Below are 17535 nucleotides of genomic sequence, written 5' to 3'. Positions count from 1 at the left end.
GAAAACTCTGCTGCAAGCTAGAACTCTGTAACAGTAACATGGAAGAGAAGCATGGGGCAAGGTGTGTGGGAGGGGGCCCCGAGCTTCCAAGATCTCAAAGTATCCCCATATCTCCATGTGTTTGCCAATCTGGAAGCTCTCCAAACCTCATCCTTTTGGGGTTTTATGGAGGCTTCATTACACAGAAATACTTGATGAAGTCATTGGCCAGTGGTGATGGAACTCAGTCTCCAGCTCCCCTCTCCTCCCCAGAGATAGGGCTGGAGGGAAGGCTAGGACTGAAAATTCCAAGCCTCAGATTAGGTGGTTTGTTGCCTTGGCAACCAGCCCCCAGTCAAAGGTGACCTAGGAGCTTTCTAAAAATCACCTCACTAACATGACAAAAGATTGCTATCATCACTTAAGAAATTCCAAGGGTTTTAGGAACTCTGTACCAGGAACAGGGAAGAAGACTGAATATATATTTCTTTTTTATTTTTTTAAGTTTGTTTATTTATTTTGAGAGGGAGAGAGTGAACAGGGGGAGGAGCAGAGAAAGAGAAGAGAGAGAGAGATTTCCCAAGCAGGCTCCACACTGCCAGCACCGGGCTCGAACTCCGGAACCATGAGATCATGACCTGAACTGAAATCAAGAGTCAGATGCTTAAACAACTGAGCCACCCAGGCACCCCAAGAACATATACTTCTTATAACAAATCACAATATCACAGCAGGGAACATGGTTTCCTTGCCTGTAGTCCAATACTCTTTCCATTATACAATCTCAAAACTTTTTTCGTTTTTTTACCCATTTATTTGTCCAACAAACATTTACTGAGCACCTACTATGAGGGAGGCACCATGCTAAGTATTGGGAATTCAAACCCACAGTCATTCACTCCTTCAACTCTCCCTTTTGGGGCTTGTCAGTATGCTATTGCAGATGTATTCAGAAAATCAGGTACAGGCCCCAATAAGTACACTCCAGTCTCTGACCTAGATCAATGATTCTGAATCTTGAATGCATTTAGAATTGCCTGGGGAGCTTTTAAAAAATACCAGTGCCCAGACCCCATCCTGAACCAATACAATTATCATCTCTGCGCTTTTAAAAGCTCCCCAGGTGATTCTAATGTGTAGCCCAAGTTTAGAACCAGTGTTCCTGAGAGTGAGCACAAAGCCTGACCATGTCAGCTACCTTGTGGGAAACAACAGAAGGTACCAATGCCTGAGAACCACTTCATTCTTTTTTTTTTCTTAATATTTAAACTTTATTTACTTATTTTTTTTTAATGTTTATTTACTTTTGACAGAGAGAGAGAGAGAGAGAGCGTGAGCAGGGGAGGGGCAGAGAGAGAGGGAGACACAGAATCCAAAGCAGGCTCCAGGCTCTGAGCTGTCAGCACAGAACCCAACGCGGGGCTCGAACTCACAGACTGCGAGATTATGACCTGAGCCAAAGTTGAAGCCTCAACCGACTGAGCCACCCAGGCGCCCCTATTTACTTATTTTTAAGGTGCATTTATTTATTTTGAGAGACACACAGACAGCGCAGTGGGGAATGGACAAAGAGGGAGGGAGAGGCAGAGAATCCCAGCATGCTCTGCACTGCCAGCGTGGAGCCCGACACAGGGCTTGAACCACGAAACCGTGAGATCATGCCCCGAGCCGAAACTGAGCCGGACGCTTAACTGACTGAGCCACCCAGTCACCCCCAATGAACCACCTAATTCCAACAGGACTGTTCGGAACGCTGGTCTCGAACTACCTGAACTCAGAGAGTCCTCTTTTGTCATCAGATGCTCTGGGCAGGAGGGGGTGGGGTGGACATTGAGTTGAGGGTGGCTGGTGATGGCTCTGTGCGAGGGCTGTCTGGGATAGGTGGTGTTCTGGGCAGCAGTCAGAGGCCTCGAGCACCACCTCTACCTTTCACTGGAGAGAACCTGCTCTAAGTAAAGGGCTTGCCTTAGCTCCCGGTCACCACTACCACATTCCGGGTTTTTCTGTCGCAAGTAGAGGTATTTGGGTAGAAGAGGGAACTGAGAAGAACTAGACAGGGCTTACCGAGGATCTTATTCATGCCCAGGCTTCAACTGGCTAGGAAATTGACTCCCAGAGAGGGGAAATGACTTGAAACAATTAGAGCACAATGCAAAACAGGACATGATTCAGTGCCAAACCATGGCTGCAGGCCAGAACTGCCTACTCTCAGTGCTTTTGAGGAGTAATGGTTCACCGTGGGTCGTGGGTCGCGGTGTACTAGCACTTTCTTTCTGGGTTGATTGACATTCACATTTTCGTCTCCCTAGAAGCATTTAGCTGGAACAGATTCGTAAGCCAAATTAGATAAAGGCAGACAGAAAAAAAAAAAAAGGGAAGAGAAAGCAACCTTTAACTACTAAGCATCTCCTTCGTGTGCTAGCGCCTCGCAACGTCTCCACAGCCAGAACCTACTTTTTACTCTCATGTAACAGATGGGGAAACTGAGGCTCAAAGAAGTTAAACTCATTTGCCTCAAATCATAGGGTTGACAAGTGATGGCAGAACTCAATCACGTCTAGCTCTCTCTACTGTATTTACTCTTTTTTAAAAAATGTTTATTTAATTTTGAGAGAGACAGAGAGAGAGAGATAGAAAGAGAGCACAAGCAGGGAAGGGCAGAGAGAGAGGGAGACAGAATCCCAAGTGGGCTCCACCATGTCAGCACACAGCCCGATGCAGAGCTTGACTCATAACCTGTGAGATCATGACCAGAGCCAAGATCAAGAGTCAGATACTTAACCAACTGAGCCACACAGGGCGCCCCTACTTACCATTTGTGAAACCATGACTGTAATACACCTTAAATGTATTGTATGTTAGTAGCTTGCCTGCAGGTCTATGAACTGGACAGTGCTTCCCGGTGGTAAACTGAAGATTTGAACATCTCCTCTCCCCTCTTCTCTTTCTCATCATTCTTTACGTTTATTGGCTCCTGTTTCCCTAGGTTGATCGACATGACCAACGTAAGCTGAATATGATCATCGAAGATGTATGGCCATGGGTGGAAATAGTAGACACAGAGATTAAGACATAGGAAATGGATCCAAGGTGAAGGTCTGCAACCTGCAAGCCTACAACAAGTGCCAGCAAGGGTGGGCAACTCTCGTACACAGTGTTCTCTGAAGAATCCCAAGGGAAAATGGATATCTGGGCCCTTGTTTCAAGACTGTTTTAATTTATCTAGGAATAGAGGACACTGCCCCTTTTTTTTTTTTTTTTTTGTCTTCTAAACACATATAACTGATGGAAAGATGGGTATATTTTCCTCTCTTGAGGAAATCCTGGAAACAGGCTTGGTGTCCTGACTGCTGTGATTCACCACCAAGGTCCAAGCATGGCACCTCAGGCAGAAGGGCTTTGTGACCTTGTTACAGCAAGCATTGAGCATGCCATTGTTTGTCTGTAATGCAGGGCAGCTTCTAGATGCTTGCCGCCTCTTATTTGTCCATGGGAATTATCTCTTATCACCAGGCAACAGAAAGAACGAGGCTCCATTTCTGAGAGATCACACTACGTCTGATCCCGACTGTTGGTTTGCATGTTAGAGTCTGGGGGCGTTTGTGGCTGAGAATCTCTGAAGATGAGGCTGATTTACTATCTTGTTGGCACCATTTGGCATTTTTTCTCAGACGCCTTTCTGTCTCTCATGAAGAAAGTGGTGACTTTCAGGTTCTGTGACACAGAACATGTTCCAGGATACTCAGAAGTTCTCGCCAAGTCAGTAAGCTAGTCAGTAAGAAGAAAGGGAAGGAAGTGACCATTTATCAAGCAAGTACCATGTAGTCGTAGCCCCAGGGGGCTAACATTATCGTCCCAAATACGCAGAAGATAGGACAAAGGAAGCGACACTGTCACAGTCGCAGGGCTCAGCATCAGATGGACTGAGTGTACCTCTCGCCCTACATGACTTACTAGTTCCTACACTTGGGCCAAAACCTCTGAACCTCAAGATTCACTTTTCTCCCACATTTAATATTTTAATAGCTTTATTGAGGTATAATTGATGTAGAGCGTACTGCACATGTTTTTTAAAAGGGTACAATTTGATAAGTTTTGACATATACGTATACCCATTAAACCATCCCCCAATCACGCTGATCACAACCATCACCCCCAAAAGTTTTCTCCTGCTCCTTTGTAGGCCCTCCCTTCTGCTCATCTCCACCCCGGTCCCCAACAACCACTGAGCTGCTCTCTGCCTGAGTCAGGTAAGACAGGAATAATGGCCCCACCAAAGACAAAGATGCCCAAGTCCTAACACCACCGCCCCCCTCCCCCCCCACCGCAAAGCTTTGAATATGTTACCTTATATGGCAAACAGACTTTGCAGGTGAGGTCTTCCTGGGCCCAGTGTAATCGCAAGGGTCCTTATAAGGGAAAGAGAGAGGGAAGCAGGAGGGTCAGGGTCAAAGAAGGGGAAGTGATGACAGAAGCAGCATTGGAGTCAGTGAGAGGTTTAAAGACTCCACTGCTGGCTTTGAAGAGGTAGGAAGTGGGGCGCCTGGGTGGCTCAGTCGGTTAAGCGTCCGACATCGGCTCAGGTCATGATCTCACACTCCGTGAGTTCGAGCCCCGCGTCGGGCTCTGTGCTGACAGCTTAGAGCCTGGAGCCTGCTTCAGATTCTGTGCCTCCCTCTCTCTCTGACCCTCCCCTGTTCATGCTCTGTCTTTCTCTGTCTCTCTCTGTCTCAAAAATAAATAAACATTAAAAAAAAATTTGAAGAGGTAGGAAGCAGCCGCAAGCCGAGGAGTGCAAGTTTAGTTGCTGGAAAAGGCAAGGAGATGGATTTTCCCCTAGACCTTCCAGAAGGACACAGCCCTTGCAGCCTGCAGCAATGTCATGTGCAGTATGATTTCAGCTCAGTGAGATCCCATGTGATGGGCTAATTGCCCTCAAAACTATGCAGTCCTGATTTCTGTCACCTATGAATGTTCCCTCATATGACAAAAGAGATTTTGCAGTTATAAGGAAATTACAAATCTTGACATGGGAAGATTATCCGGGATTATTTGGGTGAGCCTTAAATGTAATCACAAGTGTTCTTATAAGAGGGAGGCAGGGGTGAGGGGGAATGAGAGATACAGATTTCCCGTTATGGAGTGAATAAGTCACGGGGATGAAAGGTACGGCATAGGGAACACAGTCAATAATACTGTAATAGCGTTGCATGGTGACAGGTTGTGGTGAACACAGTATAACATACAGACTTGTCCAATGTCGTACATCTGACTAATGTAACTGTGTGTCAACTACACTTCAATTTTTAAAAAAAAGAAAGAAAAAGGGAGGCAGAGGGACATTTTACTGTGGAAGAGGAGAAGGTGATAAGCTGTGGGGAGCAGTGAGATCAGTGATGTGTTTCAAGGACAGGGCCACACAACCAAATAATGCTGATGGGTCACTTGAAGCCAAAAAAGGGCAAGGGAGTGGATTCTCCCCTCAGAGCCTCCAGGAGGGACCGGCCCTGCCAACATCTTGATGTTAGCCCAAAGTAAAACTGATTTTGGATTTCTGATCTCTACATCTGTAAGAGAATAAATCTGTGTTGTTCTAAGTGGCCATGTTTGTGGCAATTTGTTACAGCAGCAGTCGAAAACTAATACACATTTTTGCAGACGTAAAATGAGAATGGTATATCATTTCTGGGGGTATAGTAATATTAAAGAATTTAGTTTGTAGCAGATGGCATTTTTTTCCTAAAATGCCACTTGTGTCTTTCTCCTCAATGCTGAAAGCAGGTGGTCTTTGGCATGCCTTAAATTATACTTCCCAGCAGTGGCAGTATTAGCAAGAAAAGATGTGTTTGTCTCATAGGAACTCTGGTGGGATGACCATGGGGAATATGAGCCCATTCTGGGGAACGATGGTAAGACATGACTGATTGTAGTCCAGGATCAATAACCCCACAGAGCTGATCCCTGGATAGAGAGGGCGATAGATAGGACACCACCAAGGGGAGTGGATTATGGAGAAGGGTTTTGTTTTAAAATGTACGTTTTGGGGAGCGTCTGGGTGGCTCAGTCGGTTGAGTGTCCAACTTCGGCTCAGGTCATGATCTCGTGGTTTGTGAGTTTGAGCCCCACGTCGGGCTCTGTGCTGACAGCTCAGAGCCTAGAGCCTGTTTCAGATTCTGTGTCTCCCTCTCTCTGACCCTCCCCTGTTCATGCTCTGTCTGTCTCTCTCTCAAAAATAAATAAACCTATTAAAAAATAAAATAAAGTGTACATTTTGGGGCACCTGGTGGCTCCGTTGGTTGAGCACCCAACTTCCGCTCGGGTCACGATCCCACGGCTGGTGGGTTCGGGCCCTGTGTGCGGCTCTGTGCTGACGGCTCGGAGCGTGCTTTGGATTCTGTGTCTCCCTGTCTCTTTGGCCCTGCCCCTCCTCTATCTCTCGGTCTCTGTCTCTCTCTCTCAAAAATAAATAAACATTAAAAAATTTTTAATGTACGTTTTAATATTGTCTAGGTAAGGTGAGGTCAACACATAAGACTGCCATTGAAAACGCTGTTGGTTAGTCATGGTTGCCAGGAGGAGGAGACCCTGCATACTGCAGTGGCCACGTGGGGAAGCACCAGGTTCAGTTAGGAGATGAAGCAGTGGGAAGGCAATGTGGGCAGAGCCTTTATTGTGGTTTCCATAGGAAGGGACAGGCAAGGCAGAGTAAGCAGGTTCAGAATGGGTTAGTTTGAGTAATTTCAACAGGCTCTGGGGTATAGGGGATATCCCAAGTTGTCTGGTTCCTGACCTTGGGGTAGTCAGGGCAGGGAAATTAAGCCTGGAGCATGAGACCCAGAGAGGAGAGATGTAGGGGGTGATGGGGGTGGGGTGGGAGTGGGGCAAGCTCTGGACTGGTTAGCTGGCTTATGAAAGGCAGAGTCCCAGACAGTTGTTTGCCATATGTGGGAGTCAGGCCCCAGACACTAACGCAGCAAGAACACAGAAATTAAGAAAATATAGTTAGTACAATTTTCTGGATGGCCATCCCAGATGGATTATGTAGACGTCAGGGGTGATTCAATGGAGGTCATAACTAGATGCTGAAGGAATTGGGATTGGGCTTTAAAGTTCACCACCATTTAGTGAAATAGTAGGGAAGAGGTAACAGACATTTCTTATTGGAAGACAAATAACTTCTCAGAGAGGAACAGTTGGGCTGAGAGGGTCACTGGCAGCATAGGATGTGATCAACAGTGTTGGCTGGTTACTCAGTTCGGTTCCCAACCCCCTTTTCTTTTGCCACCTCCCCCTACAGATTCTAGAAAGTCAGATGCTTGCTTTCCCACATTCCTTACAGATAGAGGTGGCTGTGTGACTAAGTTCTGACAGATGGGACAATCGGGGACATGTGTTGGGAAGTTTCTGGGGAGGATTTTTCTTCCTGAATAAAAAGAAAAAGCCTCCCAAGGAGAACACCTTTTCCTCTACGGTTTCCTTCCTGCCTTTGTGATTCCTGGGGTTGTGGCAACCATTTTGTGGCTATGAGGCAACATGTAAGAAAATTTAAAACCAACATGTTCAGGAAGGCAGAGCAGAAGAATGGTAAGGACTAGGGTCCTTGCTGTCATCCTTGAGTTAGAAAACCAGTTCTGAGACTGCCTACATCTATACTTTGAGTTAATTAGTACAAAATACCCGTGTGGTTTAAGCCATTGTAAATTGAGTTTGCTGTTACTTACAGCCGCAAGCATCCCTTACTGATACAGAGGGTTTATGTCAGATAACAGTAGGACAAATGTTTATGTCATGTTGGAGGAGTGGTTCATCACCAGGGTTCTAAATTTACTTTCTGGCATTTTAATCTTACTAGCCTAAGTGAAATTTTGGTCCATTGGTGTATCAGGTAGTATATCAGCAAGAAACAATTGGAATGTTCAGAAGGGATGTTTGGAGAGAATGAAAGGGATTATCATAAAGGTGGAGTCTGAATTAAGGGAGACTAATAGAGGATGGTGAAGTCTAGATATGGTAAATCAGGAAAACCATACATCCCGAAGGGGCAGGGGGGGAATGGGTCCCAGAACTCAGTGAGTGCTGAGCTGTAGGAGAAGAGCCATGGCCTCTGGTGGAGTATAAAGCTACTGTCACCCCACAGACCACAGGGAAGCAGCCTGGGGAACAAATGCCTTGATCTCTCTCTCAGCCCACCCTGCAGACTCCTCCCAGTGCCTCCCATTGGCTGAACTCTGCCACAGACAGAGAGCTGGGGAGCTGGGAGATGCAAGCTGGACACGTCGGCAAAAAGCATCTGTGGGGGAGGGGGAGGGCCGTACACACACCTTTTAGAGCTAGAGGAGCAAACAGAGAATCGTCAGAATTAGATTGCACCCCTGGTTTGTGTTGACAACAATTTATTGCATCTTCTAAGCCACTCATTCCAGCACCAAGACTCCTGAACTACCTAAGTCACGTTGCCTTCTCGGGAAATCAAAACCCTTACTTCCAAATACCTTTTGAGTTCCAGAACATGGCTGGGTAACTAAGAGTATGCTAAGTCTCAGTCACAGGGACTTTCTCAGATGGGGAAACAGAGTTACAAGCAATGGTTAGCTCTTGGCCTCCTGTCAGGTACCTGTGGCCTCTGCTGGCATTGGGCTGAGTGTTCCTTCTAGTCATCAGCACTGAGGAGAGTGGTTCCTCAGGAGGGAGAGGCAGTGGCTTCTTTGCCTCTTTCTGAGCTCTGTTACTGAGAACATATTTTACCTCATTACTATCCCATTTTGAAGAGGAGGAAGCAATTACATGGGCGTAGAGATTATCCCCTAAAATAACAAAAGTACAATAAGAATGAGGACTTGGGATTTCCTGCTTGTCATAGCATTTCCCTGAACATTGTGGGGTGCCCTATTAAATATGACTATTAAGTCAATGGCTCATGGGGTTGAGTAATTCATCAGCTGTGATACTCTAGTGTAGGCTTTGGGAAGGATTCTGAAACTCGTGGAAAACTGACCTTCAGAGCAGTAGAGTGGCTTAACATAATGTCCTAATGTTATAGGCACATTAAAGGGGATTTTAATGTTTTTCTCCTCAAAATTAAAATGGTAATATGTGCACCTGCTTAAAATTCGGACAGTACAAAAGGCAATACATTGATGCGTCAGTTCAATGGTATTCAATTCTTCTTCCCAAAGGCAGCTACTGCAATGGGTTCCTATACAGCATTCTCCGATATTTGAGGCAGGTAAGATCATATATGTATTCTTTTTTTTTTTTTTTTTAATGTCTTTATTTATTTTTGAGACAGAGAGAGACAGAGCATGAGCAGGGGAGGGGCAGAGAGCGGGAGACACAGAATTGGAAGCAGTCTCCAGGCTCTGAGCTGTCAGCACAGATCCTGATGCTGGGCTCAAACTCACAGACCGTGAGATCATGACCTGAGCTGAAGTCGGACACTTAACCGACTGAGCCACCCATGTGCCCCTCTTTTTTTTTTTAAAGGCAACTTCCTTCCTCCCCCCCCCTCCTTTTTAATGTTTATTTATTTTTGAGAGTGTGCACAACCAGGGGAGGGGAAGAGGGAGAAGGAGACAGAGGATCCAAAGCGAGCTCTGTGCTGACAGCAGAGAACCTGATGAGGGCTTGAACTCACAAACCATGAGATTATGACCTGAGCTGAAGCTGAAGTCAGACACTTAACAGACTGAGCCACCCAGGTGCCCATATATGTATTCTTTTAAAAAGCTAACATTTACTTGTTGGGATGAGCACTGGGTGTTGTATGGAAACCTATTTGACAATAAATTTCATATTAAAAAATAAATGGATAAACTCAACCACAAAGTAATGATGATTACATTAAATGTAAATGGTCTGCAAACTCAAAAAAAAAAAAAACAAAAGCTAACATTTACTTAGCTTTTGTGTTTTGTCTGTAGTGAATGCTGTTGGTGCCTATTCCAGATGGGTCACCCATCCCCCTGCTGCTGTGAGCACTGGTTCCTAGTGGCTCACAGCTTCCCCTTTTCTGCAAGGACTCCTGTCAGGCTGATAGGAGCTGCCTTGCCCAGCTGGTTATGCACCCCCACCCTGGGGCAGCCAGCAGTCAATAAGTGACTGATATGGGAATATAAATGGCTCATCCCCTTGTCTCAAGGTCGAAAAACCTTGTGGTATAATTCGTGTTCCAGAGTACCACACACACACACACAAAAGGGTAATTATTTGAGGTGATAGATGTGTTGGCTAAACTTATTGTGGTAATCATTTCACAATGTATGTGTATATCAGATCATCATGTTGTACACCCTAAATTTAGACATTATATGTTGATTATATCTCAATAAAACTGGGGGGGAAAGGAGTCTTGAGACTTAGAGTTGGGATATCTGAGTAGATGTAACTTGATTCCCTCAGATTCCCTGAACCATCTATACCTGCAGAAGTGTGTCTCTCTGTGTGTTTGGAACACAGGAGCCACCCTTCCTCAAAATGGGTCAAATCTCACCCTGATCTGATAGGGGAGGTTCTTGGGCTATAAAGGAGAGAAAAGATTATATGCCACAGTGGCTGTTGGATCTAGTTCACCATGTGTGGATCATGAGTGCATTGGACTAAGGGGGTAGAAAAAAATGCTGGTTTAGGGAAATTTGCTAATAAAAGACACATTCCCATGACAGTATTTAACACTGTGGTAAAAACTCTTGGAACCAGTTCTAATATAGTGCTGGGGTGATTCTTAGAAACTGGGGAAAGTAATGACCACATTAAATAAAGTAGACATGCCAGAACTATCATGACAGAATGTGGACATAGGAATCAAAAAGCTTTAGAAGTAAGTGTGCTAAAATGCCTTGACCAAATAAGACCAGAAACCCTTTCAGCTGACTCTGTTCTTCAGGAGGGCCTGGATGACTATTAAGGACAAATGCTTATGGTTGAAGTCAAATAGCAAATGCTCCATCGGGACACCAGCATCACTGAGAAGCTCAGTGGTGTTTGACTTCTGTAGACCAGGGCTGATGATGGAAAGTGCTGTTATAGAATAGGATCCCCTAGTACAATGGAGATAACAAGATCCTAGAATAGCAGAGACCACTGTGGCAGCCAGGGAGACTGACCTGAACTATGGAGCTCAGTAAGAGACCACAGTATTTCTAGGGATAAGAAGTAGATGAGCAGCAAGGAAGGGTATTGCTTAATATGTAATCAGCAGAGATTAATAAAGGAGGAGTAGAAGGCTGGGGTCAATCTCTCTTCAATGGCTAGCCATGATCTCTTGTCTGATTTCAAGAACTGAGCATATTTCCAGACCTACAACACATGGACTGAAGGAGAGATTGGGTGTCCATGAGGAAGGACCTGGAACAGCATGGCAAGTATATTCACATTTCTTCAGTCCTTCTCCAAAGTGATTTAGGGTTATTCCCCAGATAACCATTCACTGGGGAAAGAGGAATAGCCTGAACTTTTGAGAGATGTTGAACCCAGAGTCTAAGTTGGTGGGGATACCCAGGAGTCCAAAGCACCATCATGCGCCCCCTGTTAAAGTAGGGGCATATTGGAGTCAGATAATAAATGTTCTCTCAGGTCTGTCTCACAGTGGGTCCACCAGGTCCACTTACCAACTTGGTGATTATTTCCCTGATTTCTGAATGTATACTTGGAATGGACATACTCAGGAGTTGACAGAGCCCTCATATTGGGCGTTAACCTATAGAGTAGGAGCTATTGTAGCAAGAAAAGCCAAACAAAGCCCCTGGAACTGCTCCCTCTCTCTCAACGAAGATGATAAACAAAAGATTCAGGGGAAAATAACATTCATGTGGGACAGACAATATTACACTTTTAGAGTCTTGCTCTAGGGCTATGTTCATTTCCTGTTTTCTGTCCCAATATATTCCAAAGAGACCTGGACCATCTGGCCATTCTACACACTACTACATTTGGTCTATCATATTGAAATTTCATGCTAGTCAGATCTGATGAGCAGAAATGCAAGTATTTTGTATGCCTTGATGAGACACATAAATTCCAGAAAGTGGATAAACCCCAGAAAAATTCAGAAGGCTGCTACATTGATGACAAATTTATATAACAGTTATTATTATAAGAATAAATTTTTTTAAATGTTTATTTATTTTTGAGGCAGAGAGAGACAGAGTGCAAGTGGGGGAGGGGCAGAGAGAGAGGGAGACAAAGAATCTGAAACAGGCTCCAGGCTCTGAGCTGTCAGCACAGAGCCCGATGTGGGGCTCGAACCCATGAACCGTGAGATCATGACCTGAGCCAAAGTCGGATGCTTAACCAACTGAGCCACCCAGGCACCCCAAAAAATTTTTGATATAACTTTAGACCTATGGTAGAGATGCGAAGGGAGAACTAAAATTTCTGTATGCCTTCAACCCAGCTTGTCCTTAAGTTAATATCTTATATCAGTGTAGAACATATATAGAAACAAAGAAAATAACTTTGGCATGATACAATTGTCTAAAGCGTAGACCTTATTTGGGTGGTAAAGTGATCCAATGGTCTAGGGCATGTCAGGACCTCCTCCAAAATCAAGGACAACTTACTGTACCTTGTATTTTTTCCCACTGAGAAAGAAGCATGACACTTGGTGGAACTCTTCAGATTGTGGAAGGTATGGCTCAGTTCAAGAAAGGACTCAGCAGAATGTCTACCCATGCATGGTATAAGCAGCCCTGTCACTTGTGTCATACCACCTGACACATCTCATGAAACCAGAGGTATCTGTTGTGGAGGTAAGACCATGCAGGGCCCCTGGCAAGTCCCCAAACGAGAATCGTGGTGCAGCCCCCTAGGGTTCTGGGGCATGGCCATGCCACCTGCAGGAGAGAGCCATGCACATTTAGAAAGCATCTCCTGGAATGCTGCTGAGCCCTGATGCAATCTGAGCATTTGACCACAGGGCAAGTGATTATGCAACTCAAACTGTCCATCATGAACTGGGCAATAAGAGATCTATCAGATCTACCAGCTCTTGAGTGTGGGTCTAGCAGCAATCTTTTAAAATGGAAGTGGTACATCCAAAATTGAATTTGAGCAGGCCCAGCAGACACACAGTAGCTGCATGAAGAGATGGCCTGGATCTCCATTTCTCCTACTATGGTTGCACCAATGCCTCTCCCTTAATCCATGGAAGTTCCCTAAACCAGATGGTAGAGAAGGAAAAACCTGAGTGTGATGAAGTTGATAGGCTTGATCTGTGGATGCAAGAGGAAAATGGACTGCTACTTCACTGCAGACCTACTCAGGGTGAGAGTAGTCTTCCCAATGGGCACAGTTGAGGCCAGTGTGTGTAGTCATTTATTTTGTGTGGGAGAGAATTAGCTCAAGAGGAGGATATACATGGACAAAGGCAGTGGCAAATAGCTTAGCTGGCTGGTAAGTGGCCTAGAAGGAGCAAGCTTGAAAGACTGGGGTGAAGACCTAAGGGGGTCAGCATGAATTGTGAGGACCTTTGGATCCTATGCTAATTATCCCCAAAGAAATTCAGTATAGCTGGGCAGAAGGGTTAGGAGTAAGGGCATCAATGTCAGAGAGACACACACTCAAATCCTTTACTCTGCCCCCAACCCACCATGAGCCTGTGGGCAAGGTGCTTAACCATCCTGAGTTTCATCCTACCCCATTCATCAAAAGGGCTGACATGCTACTTGGCACACTGGCACACTTGGCACACTGAGAGTATTCAATAAATGGCAGGTAGTTGTTGCTATTTCTTTGAATATGCTCAACAATCCTATGACATAGGCACTAATAACCAGGTTTATCAGATAAGAAACAGGCTCAAGGAAATTAAGTGACTTCACCAAATTATCAGTGTACCAAGTGTCAGAAATGGGATTTATAAGATTTGTTTGGCTTCCAACCCCATGGATGGCTTTAACACTGCACTGGAGGAACCACACTTAGAAGTGAGGTACAAGACAAGAGCTTGCTATCAGAAGAGTTCTCTCTTTCCTTTACAACAACTCAAAAAGGAAAGATTATTCTCCCTATTTTACAGATAAAGGCACTTGAGTGTCAGAGAGATTGTGTGACCTAAGGCCACATAACTAGTAAGTGGAAGAAGCTGGCATTTGAGCCTTCTTTGTACTATTTACATCTTCTTTTACTAGGGCAAGATTGGTGATGGGATTCATTTTACGAAAATTCTATGGGGAGAATCTAAGAGAACTGTAATTCCATCAGGGCCTGGGGTTCAAGAATGGTTTTAGCCTAGTGGACCTCATTCCTAGTGCAAAGGACCTTCTTTACCAAGAGTCAATAAGTTATTACTGGGGTGATAGCCTGAAGTAGGACAAAAGTGTCTTCTATACAGTTTGAACTCTTTTCTTCCTCGGTATTTACCTGACTGGTAAAGTTTATGATCAGAGATGCCCAACTATATTATAAGTTCATGAAGTTTAAGCAGTGAGTTTAGCACACAGTACAAGAGTGGTCAGTGTGGAAAGTTCCAGCAGATAAACACCACAGGAAATGTCCAGAAGGTCACTTGTACACTGTTGGAGTTCACTTATTGGAGGGGGCGGGGCCCTAATTTCCTGGATTACAGTAGCACAAATTTTCCGAAATTACAAACAGATGGTTTGGGCCCAAGTCTTGTAGTGTCCATAGTGGGACTGAGCCAGGGTGCTTGAATGCCATACTTCTTGTATTTCTCCTTCAAGTCTTTTTCCTTGTACCTTCTGTAATACTGTGCTATAATAAATATATAGTTGGTCTTTGTGCCCATTCCTAACACAGAGTTTCTAATACCATAGTATTTTGTTGAGTGATTGGGGATAGGATGGTCTTTTGTCATTCATAACAAGCTCCTTTCTACAGGAGTTTATGGTAATGATTGACCCTTGGAGGATGGGGGCTGGTTGCCAGGAGAACCAATCGTGGAACTTTCAAGCTAATTGACCTACCTTCAGGGAGGGGGAGAGGGGCTGGAGGTTGAGCTAATCAGCAATGACCAATGACTTAATCAAACACATCTATGTAATGAAATCTCCACTAAGAAACCCTAACTAATGGGGTTCTGAAAGTTTCTGGGTTGGTACCCACACTGAGGTGCTGGGAGGCTGGCATGCTTAGAGGAGCATGGAAGCTTCGTGTCCCCTCCAACCCACCCATACTTTGTCCTGTGCATCTCTTCCATTTGGCTGTTCCTGAGTTTGTATCCTTGACAATAAACGTAAATGCAAGTACTGTGAGCTGTTCTAGCAAATTAGAACTAGAGCACCAGGGTTGTGGGAATTCCTAGTTTATAGCTGGATGGTCAGAGGTACCAGAGGCCCCAACTTTTGATTGGTGTCTGAAGTGGGGGGCAGCCTTGTACGACTGACCCCTTAACCTGTGGGGTCTGCGCTAACTCTGAGTAGTTAGTAGTGAATTGAGTTACAGTGGAGGATACCCAGTTGTGTCCAGAGAGAATTGGAGAGTTGCCTGGTGTAAGAAACTCACAAATGTGGTGGGTGTTGGGAGTATTTTGGGTAAAAAAAGAGCGAATACCCTCAAGATTCCAGTTTCAGTCCTTTCTTTAGGTCCCACCTTCACCCTCAAGAAAGGCCAAAGGCTAGAAGGTGAAATAGAGAAGACACCAGGGTGATTCACTCAAGTCAGTTAATCTTTATTTAACATCTGTTGTATTCAAATACACAGAGTTCTCTTCCTCAGCTCTAGCAGTTACAGAGATGCAAAGATAAACTATTTGCATAGTCCCTGCTTTCAAAACCCAGGAGTGCCTTCAGGTTTTTTCCCCTGGTCTCTGACATCAAGAAACTTAAAAACTTGTAAGAGTTGCGCGAAAAATGGAGATCTTTTATTCTAGCAATCTTATTTTAAAGCCAAAAATGAGGCCTGAGGTTATCGAGATAATTGGCAGAGTCAGCTTTTGTATTGGTGTTTACCTCTGCTGTTTCTGGTCGTTATTACAATTTTAGCACATCTTAAATACTTCCGTCTTTCTGAACAAAATTGGAGAGGTTGTGAAGCCGATTTAGGAAAGGAGCTCAGGAACTTTTGATTCACAAAGAAATTGGGGGATAATTTTGCTGTATTGAAGCTCTGCATCCCAAACCTATATGTCCATTATTATTACGCTATAAATTTTGTGAGGACATGAACCTTGTACTTAGACAATTCATCCCCCCCCATCCCGTGACGTGTTGAATAAACAAATACATAAACATACGTGAATGACTGCTGAGTGGCTGTGTGTGATGCGTGGCTATATTTGTTATTTTTTAAGATTTTTTACTCTGTGAGTCTTTGTTGAAGGCCAGCAGGAGGAAAGCGTAGTGTGGGAAATGAAGGGGTTTAACCACAGTCCCACCATTATGGATCTTTAGAATCCTGTAGGCCAGGGGGCGGATACACCACAGTGCAAAGCGACGAGCACCTTTTACGAGGGTCAGTAACGGCTGTGGGCGCCCGGAGGAGAAGTTTCTCTAGGAAGGGGGAAATGCGCCTGCTAGGGAGAACTTGGCTCTGCGCATCAGGAACCGGAGTTCTAGAACTGGTTCTACCACTGATTTGCCCCGGGACCTCGAGCTAGTAAAGTAGGCTTGTAAATTCAATTCCCCAGATTTCTGTTTTCCAGTCTGAAACTAGGGGTTGGCTGGACGATGAGGTTCCCTGGGACAATGCCCTCCGTGGTTTCCTATTGCTATTGTTCCTCGCCCTTACACCGCCCCCCTCTTCGGGAGGGCCAGAAGAGGAAGAGAGCGCGGCCCCTTTAAGGGAGCCCTCGACTACGGACGCCCGGGGTGGCCCCCGCAGGGGAGCAGGGGCGGGGCGCTGGGAACCCGGGCTTCCCACGCAGCCGGGGACGCCGTCTTGTCATGGAGCTCGCAGCCAATCAGAATGGAGCCTTCCGGGACGCATTACTAGGGCGACGGGCCGGACGCCTCCCCGCTTCGGGATGAATTAGCGGCGGGTTCTGTTCGGAGGTTGTGACCCCCACGGATTCTCCAGGTCGCCCACGCGTCCCCCAAGGCGACGCTTGACGTCCTCTGCTGGTCACAGGTGGGAAGCTGGAACTATCAGGTGGGGGTTGCGCGCCGGTAAAATGGCGGCGGCGGCCGGGGGATTCCCGAGTTGGCGGAGGGGGAGTAGTCTCACGGGCTCTTCCCCTGGAGCCGAGGTTCTCCCCGGGCTGCGGCCCAGGTAACGGTCACTTGGCCAGGAACTGGGGTCCTGACGCAGGTGGCGGCGTCGCGGGCTCAGGTGAGAGGAGGCGCGGGGAAGCTACTCCAGGAGCCTGGGGACACGTCGGGGGGCTTTGGGACCGCGCGGGCCGGCTAGGCGAGGGCGAGGCGGCTGCGGGGCGAGGAGGGCCAGGTGTCCCGTTGGACGGCCCAGATTAGCGTCCAGACCTTCCTGTTCCAGATGTGAGCGGGTCTGGGAGCTGCCTCGCCCCGGACATACTCCTGTTTCGGCCACTGTGCAAAACGTCCCAAGTGGCCACCACGTGCCAGCCCTGATCTGTGTATATCCTTCAGGCGCCAGATGCCTGCCCATAGGTGCCCGGGTGGCGGTGCCACGAAAGGAAAGGTAGGC

General features: G+C 46.0%; 1 protein-coding gene across 6 annotated transcripts in view; it reads left to right on the top strand.

Moving 5' to 3' along the window:
- The window catches only part of LCLAT1 (lysocardiolipin acyltransferase 1), a 266085-nt gene that overhangs the window by 67558 nt on the left and 180992 nt on the right, over nt 1–17535 (top strand). Inside the window, exons 1-2 of one of the 6 annotated variants that reach the window (XM_053201049.1) lie at nt 16688–17001; nt 17365–17529. The exons of 1 other annotated variant lie outside the window; for it this stretch is intronic. The gene's annotated coding sequence lies outside the window, so the exon portion shown is untranslated. 4 more of the 6 variants (XM_027033484.2, XM_053201051.1, XM_027033485.2 and 1 more) reach the window with 4 other exon arrangements.

The sequence above is a fragment of the Acinonyx jubatus genome, chromosome A3, assembly GCF_027475565.1.
Source record: "Acinonyx jubatus isolate Ajub_Pintada_27869175 chromosome A3, VMU_Ajub_asm_v1.0, whole genome shotgun sequence".
NCBI lineage: Eukaryota > Metazoa > Chordata > Mammalia > Carnivora > Felidae > Acinonyx > Acinonyx jubatus.
This window is presented reverse-complemented; position numbering and strand designations above follow the sequence as displayed.